Source organism: Ascaphus truei, unplaced genomic scaffold (assembly GCF_040206685.1).
Source record: "Ascaphus truei isolate aAscTru1 unplaced genomic scaffold, aAscTru1.hap1 HAP1_SCAFFOLD_329, whole genome shotgun sequence".
Lineage (NCBI taxonomy): Eukaryota > Metazoa > Chordata > Amphibia > Anura > Ascaphidae > Ascaphus > Ascaphus truei.
In genome coordinates this window covers 97907-109362 of record NW_027456279.1, presented here as the reverse complement: position 1 = coordinate 109362, position 11456 = coordinate 97907, and the positions used below count along the sequence as shown (strand labels likewise).

General features: G+C 50.6%; 1 long non-coding RNA gene across 1 annotated transcript in view; it reads left to right on the top strand.

Annotated features, from left to right (window-relative positions):
- The window catches only part of LOC142483494 (uncharacterized), a 58490-nt gene that overhangs the window by 22934 nt on the left and 24100 nt on the right, over positions 1-11456 (top strand). The gene's annotated exons all lie outside the window — the stretch shown is intronic.

Here is an 11456-nt window from a genome sequence, read left to right as displayed (position 1 = left end):
GTAATGAAAGTGGGTGGGGGCTGGAGTAAACCATTATGTAACCACCTTTGGTGCAGATACTCTGGGTGGTTTTCAATTTCTGTGGTTGGGTTAAATGTAAATGATGGTGACGACCATGTATACCAGCCTGGGAAATATCTGTTTAGAAATGAAACTCAAAATACCGTAAGGATTTTGTAACCCCCTAAATGGATAACTTAATGAACATTTGTTCTCTATGCTGCAAAAAGACCTCATTGCACGCCACTCACGGGTGGGTAAATGTGGGCGATCCCTTCTTTAACATCATTAGGACCCCAACAGGTCAGGTCACAATGTGCCAAGCTAGTGGAAGAAATGCTGCTTGGAGCATGTGTTCCCCCCCGAGGAATTCTGTAATGTTATCGCCGGGATGTACTCATGAGTATTAGGAATAGTACAAACTATTTGACATTTGGAAGAGTTTTATTGACCTCTTATTGAATTGATAAGGAATTTTGGATGTAACCTACAGAACTCCATCTCCGTAGCCGTGATATATACACGAGGACGTACTTCTTCACGCAAAGGGTGGTTGATCCGTGGAATAGCTTTCCAACGGAGGTGTTCCTTATCCTCCAGCGGTTCCCTGCAGAGTGTAAGTCTGTGAAAGGGGGATTTAGCTACTGCTTGTTTGTGCTGTTAGCAGGGAACAACCCTATGTACAGTACAGTGCAACAAAGTGACTACTAAAACTGATACAAGGTTGCTAGCACATGAGTGGTTGTTTCATCTTCTGGTTCTTTGTTGATTTCATAGGATATGAGCTAAACTGGTAGAGGGTACTGATCCCTATTGACTTTATCTCTGGCACTTTGAGATTTTTGTAGCAGTAACAGTGAGAGGCAAACTCACTATTATCATCAGCTATTAATATACCAAGAAAGGGTACTGATACCTATGGACTTTATCTCTGATATTATGAGATATATACAGGAGGGCCCCACTCATACGGTGGGTTTCATTCTAGGCTGCTGCCGGAAAGCAAAATTTGCCGAAAAGCAGAACATAGCATTTGCTTGTCCACCGGCGATTTTCCATTTTTCCTACCCCTTCTGCGCATGCGCGACCTCGGCCGCTCCCCCACCTTCTGCACATGAGCGACCACGGCCGCTCCCCCTTATGCGCATGCGCGACCTCGGCCGCTCCCCACCTTCTGCACATGAGCGACCACGGCCGCTCCCCCTTCTGCGCATGCGCGACCTCGGCCGTCCCCGCATGCGCAAACATGGCGGCCCCCTTCTCGGTAACGCCGTATTGGCAGATCACCGAGAAGCGAAACGCAGAGAAGCGGGGCCCTACTGTATAGCATTAGCAGTGAGAGGCCACACTAATCCATCAATTACTACCAATAGTGGTCATAGAGATGATCATCTTACTTCTTATAACTGTACTTAACCAGAACTCTTAGCTTGGTAACTAGTTGGCTTATTGCTACAACCCTCTACTGCTCATTCCACATAAACACCACTGGAGGGACAATTTCCAGACGACTTGGTGTCATTGTGAGCAGAGAGACTGCTCCTATGATTCCACTAACCACCTGCACTTTACAGTTTAAGTGTTGATTCACCTATTTAGGTCTACAACTATATATATATATATATATATATATATATATATATATATATATATATATATATATATATATATATATATATATATATATATATATATATATATATATATATATATATATATATATATATATATATATATATATATATATATATATATATATATATATATATATATATATATATATATATATATATATATATATATATATATATATATATTAGCTGATATACCCGGCGTTGCCCGGGATGTAAATCCATAATAGGTAGTATTATTTATAAATAGGGTAACAATAGGATGACTATTTGGTGGAAAGGTTGTATATTAATGTTGAAAAGAAACATGGAAGAAAATGTAATACGATGTTGTTTAAAAATGGTTTATTGTAAACACACCACAGTACAATACAGTTTACAGTACAATGTATATTTTGGTGACATAAATGATGTAAAAATGTGAGGTGTGTGTCCCGCTATGGTGTGAGCGGGTGTGAGGCGTCGGCTGGGTGTTCAGAACGGGTAGTGAGTGCTGGCTGTGGGTGGGGGTGCCGCTAAAGTGTGAAGCGGCGGGTGTCTGGCGAGTGCGGGCGGCGGCTGGTCAGTGATGTCAGTGTGTAGGGGCGTGAGTGCGGTGGGTGGGTGTGAAGCGGGAGGCGACGGGTGTGTGTCGAGTGTGGCAGGTGGGTGAGAGGCGGCAGCTGTCTGTTGAGTGAGGGCGGCGGCTGGTCAGTGATGTCAGTGCGTAGGGGCATGAGTGCGGTGGGTGGGTGTGAGGCGGGAGGCGACGGGTGTGTGTCGAGTGTTGCAGGTGGGTGAGAGGCGGCAGGTGTCTGTTGAGTGAGGGCGGCGGCCTTGGGGCGCAGGGGTGTGAGGCGGTGGGTGGCTGAAAGGCAGAGGCGGGAGGTGGCGGGAGTGCGGGTGGGTGAAAGGCCGAGGCGGGAGTGCGGCGGGTGGGTGAAAGGCCGAGGCGGGAGGGGGGCAGAGGCGGGAGGGGGGGGAGAGGCGGGAGGTGGCGGGAGTATGGGCGGCGGGTGAGTGAAAGGCAGGGGCGGGAGGGGGGAAAGGCAGAGAGGGAAAGGCAGGGACGGGAGGGGTGGAAAGGCAGGGGGGAGGGTGGGAAGGCAGGGGGGGAAAGGCAGGAACGGGAGGGGAGGAAAGGCAGGGGCGGGGGGGGGGGGGGAAAGCAGGGGCAGGGGGTGAAGGCCGGGGCAGTGGGGGAAAGCAGGGGTGGGGAGGGAAGGCAGGGGTGGGGGGCGAGGGGGGGTGTCACTGTGTGTGTCAGTGTGTCTGTCCCTGTGTGTGTCATTATGTCTGTCCCTGTGTGTGTCATTATGTCTGTCCCTGTGTGTGTCAGTGTGTCTGTGTGTCTGTCACTGTGTGTGTCAGTGTGTCTTTCACTGTGTGTGTCGGGGATGTCAAAAACGGAGGGGGGAGGTCAAAAACGGGGCTGGGCGGGGGTCAAAAAACGGAGCTGGGGGGTCAAAAACGGAGCTGGGGTGGGTTAAAAACGGAGCTGGGGGGGGGGGTAAAAACGGAGCTGGGGGGGGTTAAAAACGGAGTTTGGGGGGGTCAAAAAAGGAGCTGTGGGGGGGTCAAAAACGGAGCTGGGGGTTATCAAAAACGGAGCTGGGGTGGTCGAAAACAGAGCTGGGGCTGTAGGCACAGGGGTGTGAGCTGGGAGGGGAGGCTGTAGGCACAGGGGTGTGAGCTGGGAGGGGAGGCTGTAGGCGCACGGGTGTGAGGCGGCGGTTTAGTTACTTACCTGGGCGGGTTGTGGCGGCGGCTGGTGTGTGTGTGTCACTGTTAGACCACACCGGCCAATGAGAGGTGTGCGGCGGCGGGTGGGCCAAGGGAGCCATCTCATTGGCCTGAGGCGGAGTGATGGGCCAAAGGTCCAATGTGATTGCCCCTAGACACAGGGATATACAATATTTTCAAATATATATATATATATATATATATATAGATATATATATATAGATATAAATAAGTTATTGTGGGTGAAAAAGGCAACAAGAAACCGCCACTGTATAGCATATAGCAAGAAAATTGTCTTAGACAGGTCTGCAACCCTGCCTTTCACCATTATCACCCAGCATACAGTGCTCCCACTGCAGCAAGGGATTCTGGGAAATGACATGCGAATCAGCACACAGCGTCACCTTTTGCTTGAACTCCATTTTTACATGGAACCCTTACGAGCTTATGCTTGCTGCATTAAGGCTGTTATATAGTGTGTGTGGCCGTGCGCGCACGCGTGCCTGTTCGAAGGCGCGTGCACGTGCCGCATGCTTTTTGTAAGTATACTGTGAGCTGTGAAGATACTGTGTGTTTGTGTGTGTGTTTATGTGTGTAATTTATTATTTATTAAAAAAAAACATTGGTAAAAATAAAATATTTATTACATTTGTGCAGACACACAAATACATACATACACACACAAATAAATACACACACACACACACACACACACACACACACACACACACACACACACACACACACACACACACACACACACACACACATACATTCAGCGCCGGTAACGGCGTGAAAAGATTATTTTCCCCGTCTTCGCCGCTGTATGTCGGCTCCCCGCTCCCTGCCATTCGCGCGCGCGCGGCCCTTGTATAGAAGGGCTGGCTAACCTCAGCCATCTATAACTGCCGTGCGTGTACGGCGTAGCACGCACCGCCACTACAGAACCAGCCTTACACAGCTGCTCAGCACCGCGTGGGTTTTTCACAGACAGCTGTTTTGACCATTCGGGTCTCATCTGTGCGAGGCTTGTGGTACTGGCTCTGCAATTTGAAATATGCAATTTGGCATCCAGTAGGGAGGCTGAGTGCCCACAACTGGGCTGACTTTTCTTTGTTCAGTTGTATCTAACCCTTCTACCCAGAGGTGCACCTCTTCCCTTCCTATACATAGTCACGCTGAGCGGGGGTCTTCCCTCCGTAGTGTATTATTTAACAAATTGTCACAAACAGGAATGTGTTAGAAAGATCTTGCCCTGCTGGGGAGATGGGCTGAACCTGCAAAGGAGGCTCAGAGTACAGTACTAAAACTCATAAAACATGGCATGAATTAAATAAAACACATGTAGGTATTTGTGAATTAAGATATTTACCAAACCCATAAAAATTATCTGTATTATGGTACTCAATTTAAAAAGTAGATCATTGATCCTGAACTTTTAGCAAACAGCGCAGTGCAGAGGTTGTTCCATTCTTGGCAAGTAATGGCTGGTAATAGCGCTGTGATGCGTACACGCAACAGTTGTATTTACATTTCAGTTACTTCAATGACTAAATGGAGCCAATGTCTACACAATTAATTCCAATAAGCCAAACAGCAGCTGATTAACTTGGATTGCTTCATTATAAGGAAGTTAAATATTGTGGTAGATCATTTTTAATAACTGCATCTGATACTTGTTATGTCTTGATTTAGATTGAAGATGGTTGAATGCCTATCGCCTTATTTGAGCTCGTTAAGTATATTTTCATTGACTGTAAGGAAACGTTTCACCCTGATTAGTAATTCTGTAGGGACAGGGGGACCAGATTGTCACAAGTAATAACTGGGACACATGAAAAAAGTATTTATAAAACAATCGACAAATATGATAAGGTTATTTATCTAGCAGCGTCCCCATTTAGGCCTGGGACGTGGTGCAGGGAGCGGCGCTGGGCTGTGCTGACATACTAAGGCCTGGGACGTGGTGCAGGGAGCGGCGCTGGGCTGTGCTGACATACTAAGGCCTGGGACATGGTGCAGGGAGCGGCGCTGGGCAGCGCTGACATACTAAGGCCTGGGACACGGTGCAGGGAGCGGCGCTGGGCAGCGCTGACATACTAAGGCCTGGGACACGGTGCAGGGAGCGGCGCTGGGCAGCGCTGACATACTAAGGCCTGGGACACGGTGCAGGGAGCGGCGCTGGGCAGCGCTGACATACTAAGGCCTGGGACGTGGTGCAGGGAGCGGCGCTGGGCAGCGCTGACATACTAAGGCCTGGGACGTGGTGCAGGGAGCGGCGCTGGGCAGCGCTGACATACTAAGGCCTGGGACGTGGTGCAGGGAGCGGCGCTGGGCAGCGCTGACATACTAAGGCCTGGGACATGGTGCAGGGAGCGGCGCTGGGCTGTGCTGACATACTAAGGCCTGGGACATGGTGCAGGGAGCGGCGCTGGGCAGCGCTGACATACTAAGGCCTGGGACATGGTGCAGGGAGCGGCGCTGGGCAGCGCTGACATACTAAGGCCTGGGACATGGTGCAGGGAGCGGCGCTGGGCAGCGCTGACATACTAAGGCCTGGGACATGGTGCAGGGAGCGGCGCTGGGCAGCGCTGACATACTAAGGCCTGGGACACGGTGCAGGGAGCAGCGCTGGGCAGCGCTGACATACTAAGGCCTGGGACATGGTGCAGGGAGCGGCGCTGGGCTGTGCTGACATACTAAGGCCTGGGACATGGTGCAGGGAGCGGCGCTGGGCAGCGCTGACATTCTAAGGTCTGGGACACGGTGCAGGGAGCGGCGCTGGGCAGCGCTGACATACTAAGGCCTGGGACATGGTGCAGGGAGCGGCGCTGGGCAGCGCTGACATACTAAGGCCTGGGACATGGTGCAGGGAGCGGCGCTGGGCTGTGCTGACATACTAAGGCCTGGGACATGGTGCAGGGAGCGGCGCTGGGCAGCGCTGACATTCTAAGGTCTGGGACACGGTGCAGGGAGCGGCGCTGGGCAGCGCTGACATACTAAGGCCTGGGACATGGTGCAGGGAGCGGCGCTGGGCAGCGCTGACATGCTAAGGCCTGGGACATGGTGCAGGGAGCGGCGCTGGGAAGCACTGACATACTAAGGCCTGGTAGCTTGTCCGGGATGGGAAGGGAGCGAAGATAGCAGGGATACACCATGAAAAATAAAAAATAAATGCATACAATAGTGTAATAAGTTCTTTTCAATCTGGATAAAACATGTATGTCTTGGCTCTATAGCAATGCCTACTTACAGCAGGTCAAAAGGTAAAAAGCATTGATCTACACAGCAGGTAGAAAGGTGTCAAGATCTTCAGGAACAGCCCAGGTTTACAGCATAAGAAATCAGCACCTCAGCTCAGACGTCAGTAGATGTGAGTGGATCAGAGACATGCAAAAGAAAGGCAGACCATAGTGTCGATCGTGCATAAAATTTATATAAACAAACAACAAATTTTAGGAATTGTACTCACATTGTGTACATAATCATAGTTCACATAAGGCTTTACTTGAGGCAAATGGAGTGCTGGTTCAGTGTGGAGCAGCTCACCGGGGATCTTCTCCTTAGACTCACAACAGACCGGGTGGGAGATGGCGTCTGACGTCACATCCGTTGTTGGGGTGACGGCATCCGGTCTTGGAGGCAAACGGTGGGGGAACTCAGCAACTCTGAAGCCTTCAGTAGAAAGAGCAGCTGCAGCAATGAAAGTGGCTCTACGCGTTTCGTCGTACTAGACAACTTCCTCAGGAGCAATGAATAATTCTCTAATGAGTTGTGGGTTTATATATACTAAACAATTGAACAAATAAGCAATTAACCAATTTAATATAACAATTATATAATTGAAAATTTGAAAGATACACTGGTTCTCCAATAAATAGGTACATAACTCAGTGTTCAAAAAACGGCGCAGTGTTAATACAAATAGGCATTTAAAACAACATCTAAGTAAATAAAATATCTAAGTAAATAAAATTCAGGATCTAATCATGATAATATTCTAGGTATTTATAGGGAGCCATAACTAATTGGTTCTTATGTACTCGCAGAGCAAAAACGAGGGAGAGAGAGGGGAGAAGAATATAAGAGTGAATTAGTAACATATTAGTAACATATTAAGATTGATTAAAATATACACTTATATGTATCAAAAGTATTAAAAATATAAATATACATAAAATATATATAAAAAAATATATATAAAAAAACCTTTGTTCATTTAGTAAGTGACCCAATATTGATAATAAAAGGCACCTGACATATAGCTAATGTCAGTGGGAGAGGTCGCAGAAAGGATATACAGAGATAAGGGGCCCGAGCAGACCGTGCATTAGATAAGAAATGGGATAATCTCAAATTCTGCATTAAGCCCATTTGGCATTAATGTTTTTAATTTGTGTATCCAATACATCTCACGTCTGCTCAGATCTACATCTCTGCTGCGACCCCTCCAGTGTTGTCGCACATGCTCAATGGCAGTGAATTTTAGTCCTTTAGTATTGGAATTGTGGTACTTAGCAAATGTTTGGACACACTATGCGTTAGTATGCTTCTCCTAATATTGCTGAGGTGTTCTACAATACGTGTTCTGATGGCTCTTTTAGTTTTTCCCACGTATTGTAGTCCTTCACAATTTGGATATCTAATACTAAGGCCTGGGACATGGTGCAGGGAGCGGCGCTGGGCAGCGCTGACATACTAGGGCCTGGGACACTGTGCAGGGAGCGGCGCTGGGCAGCGCTGACATACTAAGGCCTGGGACATGGTGCAGGGAGCGGCACTGGGCAGCGCTGACATACTAAGGCCTGGGACGTGGTGCAGGGAGCGGCGCTGGGCAGCGCTGACATACTAAGGCCTGGGACATGGTGCAGGGAGCGGCGCTGGGCAGCGCTGACATACTAGGGCCTGGGACATGGTGCAGGGAGCGGCGCTGGGCAGCGCTGACATACTAGGGCCTGGGACATGGTGCAGGGAGCGGCGCTGGGCAGCGCTGACATACTAAGGCCTGGGACACGGTGCAGGGAGCGGCGCTGGGCAGCGCTGACATACTAAGGCCTGGGACATGGTGCAGGGAGCGGCGCTGGGCAGCGCTGACATACTAAGGCCTGGGACATGGTGCAGGGAGCGGCACTGGGCAGCGCTGACATACTAAGGCCTGGGACGTGGTGCAGGGAGCGGCGCTGGGCAGCGCTGACATACTAAGGCCTGGGACATGGTGCAGGGAGCGGCGCTGGGCAGCGCTGACATACTAGGGCCTGGGACATGGTGCAGGGAGCGGCGCTGGGCAGCGCTGACATACTAGGGCCTGGGACATGGTGCAGGGAGCGGCGCTGGGCAGCGCTGACATACTAAGGCCTGGGACACGGTGCAGGGAGCGGCGCTGGGCAGCGCTGACATACTAAGGCCTGGGACGTCGTGCAGGGAGCGGCGCTGGGCAACGCTGACATACTAAGGCCTGGGACATGGTGCAGGGAGCGGCGCTGGGCAGCGCTGAGATACTAAGGCCTGGGACGTCGTGCAGGGAGCGGCGCTGGGCAGCGCTGACATACTAAGGCCTGGTTAACCCAAGTGATTTAGAAGGCGCTTTGACACATTATAGTGAATACCAGGAATAATATGTAAGGTGTTCAGAGAAATTCTCAACCTTCACAGGGAAATTTGTACGAATTCCCTAATAAGCAGTAGTAGATATCCAAATTGTGAAGGGAGCGATATTCAGGAACACCCCAAAAAAGAAACACAAATATAGTGTAATAAAATCACACAATGATTGGCTTATTAAAATCTTGGCTCGTATGAATCTTCTACTTACAAGAAGTAAGTGAAGAGTCAGCATTTAGCAGGATAGTGGAGAATCAGCATTGATCAGGAAAGCAGGATTGGATATGTTCTTATTCGGAGTTGTGGTCATGTAAAAAATATCAAAGGAAGACCATAGTGTGGACCAATTGGCACAGGTTTATCAAGTAATAAACGTAAGAAATGTACTCACAATATGTACATCAAATGTAGGCGCATAAAGGGATCTTTTGAGGTAGGGTGAGAGTCTGCTCTTTCAGTGTGAAACCTCCTCGATCTGTCCGTGGTAACCGGCGTCTGACGTCACATCCTTCTGAGACGGACTGCTTCCGGTGCAGCGGAGGACAGGAGCGGATGGTAAGCGGATGGTAAGGCGGCACGAAAAAACTCTTCACCACAATCTTGGAACAGGAACGGTCGCATACGGTGTACAGGCGTAGCTCTACGCGTTTCGCTGATCTCACAGTCAGCTTCCTGACTTACCATCCGCTTACCATCCGCTCCTGTCCTCCGCTGCACCGGAAGCAGTCCGTCTCAGAAGGATGTGACGTCAGACGCCGGTTACCATGGACAGATCGAGGAGGTTTCACACTGAAAGAGCAGACTCTCACCCTACCTCAAAAGATCCCTTTATGCGCCTACATTTGATGTACATATTGTGAGTACATTTCTTACGTTTATTACTTGATAAACCTGTGCCAATTGGTCCACACTATGGTCTTCCTTTGATATTTTTTACATGACCACAACTCCGAATAAGAACATATCCAATCCTGCTTTCCTGATCAATGCTGATTCTCCACTATCCTGCTAAATGCTGACTCTTCACTTACTTCTTGTAAGTAGAAGATTCATACGAGCCAAGATTTTAATAAGCCAATCATTGTGTGATTTTATTACACTATATTTGTGTTTCTTTTTTGGGGTGTTCCTGAATATCGCTCCCTTCACAATTTGGATATCTAATACTAAGGCCTGGGACATGGTGCAGGGAGCGGTGCTGGGCAGCGCTGACGCTCATGCTCTCCTGCTCACGCAGGAGATTTTTTAGCGGGTGGGAGGCTTTCGGGAAGATAGCAGCGCTGGGATATCCCGGGGAAGATAGCAGCGCTGGGATATCCCAGGGAAGATAGCAGAGCTGGGATATCCCGGGGAAGGTAGCAGCGCTGGGATATCCCGGGGAAGGTAGCAGCGCTGGGATATCCCGGGGAAGATAGCAGCGCTGGGATATCCCGGGGAAGAGAGCAGCGCTGGGATATCCCGGGGAAGATAGCAGCGCTGGGATATCCCGGGGAAGATAGCAGCGCTGGGATATCCCGGGGAAGATAGCAGCGCTGGGATATCCCGGGGAAGATAGCAGCGCTGGGATATCCCGGGGAAGAAAGCAGCGCTGGGATATCCCGGGGAAGGTAGCAGCGCTGGGATATCCCGGGGAAGGTAGCAGCGCTGGGATATCCCGGGGAAGGTAGCAGCGCTGGGATATCCCGGGGAAGATAGCAGCGCTGGAATATCCCGGGGAAGATAGCAGCGCTGGGATATCCCGGGGAAGATAGCAGCGCTGGCATATCCCGGGGAAGATAGCAGCGCTGGGATATCCCGGGGAAGATAGCAGCGCTGGGATATCCCGGGGAAGAAAGCAGCGCTGGGATATCCCGGGGAAGATAGCAGCGCTGGGATATCCCGGGGAAGATAGCAGCGCTGGGATATCCCGGGGAAGAGAGCAGCGCTGGGATATCCCGGGCAAGATAGCAGCGCTGGGATATCCCGGGGAAGATAGCAGCGCTGGGATATCCCGGGGAAGAGAGCAGCGCTAGGATATCCCGGGCAAGATAGCAGCGCTGGGATATCCCGGGGAAGAGAGCAGCGCTGGGATATCCCGGGGAAGATAGCAGCGCTGGGATATCCCGGGGAAGAGAGCAGCTCTGGGATATCCCGGGGAAGATAGCAGCGCTGGGATATCCCGGGGAAGAGAGCAGCGCTGGGATATCCCGGGGAAGAGAGCAGCGCTGGGATATCCCGGGGAAAACAGCAGTGCTGGGATATCCCGGGGAAGATAGCAGCGCTGGGATATCCCGGGGAAGACAGCAGCGCTGGGATATCCCGGGGAAGATAGCAGCGCTGGGATATCCCGGGGAAGATAGCAGCGCTGGGATATCCCGGGGAAGAGAGCAGCGCTGGGATATCCCGGGGAAGAAAGCAGCGCTGGGATATCCCGGGGAAGATAGCAGCGCTGGGATATCCCGGGGAAGATAGCAGCGCTGGGAAATCCCGGGGAAGATAGCAGCGCTGGGATATCCCGGGGAA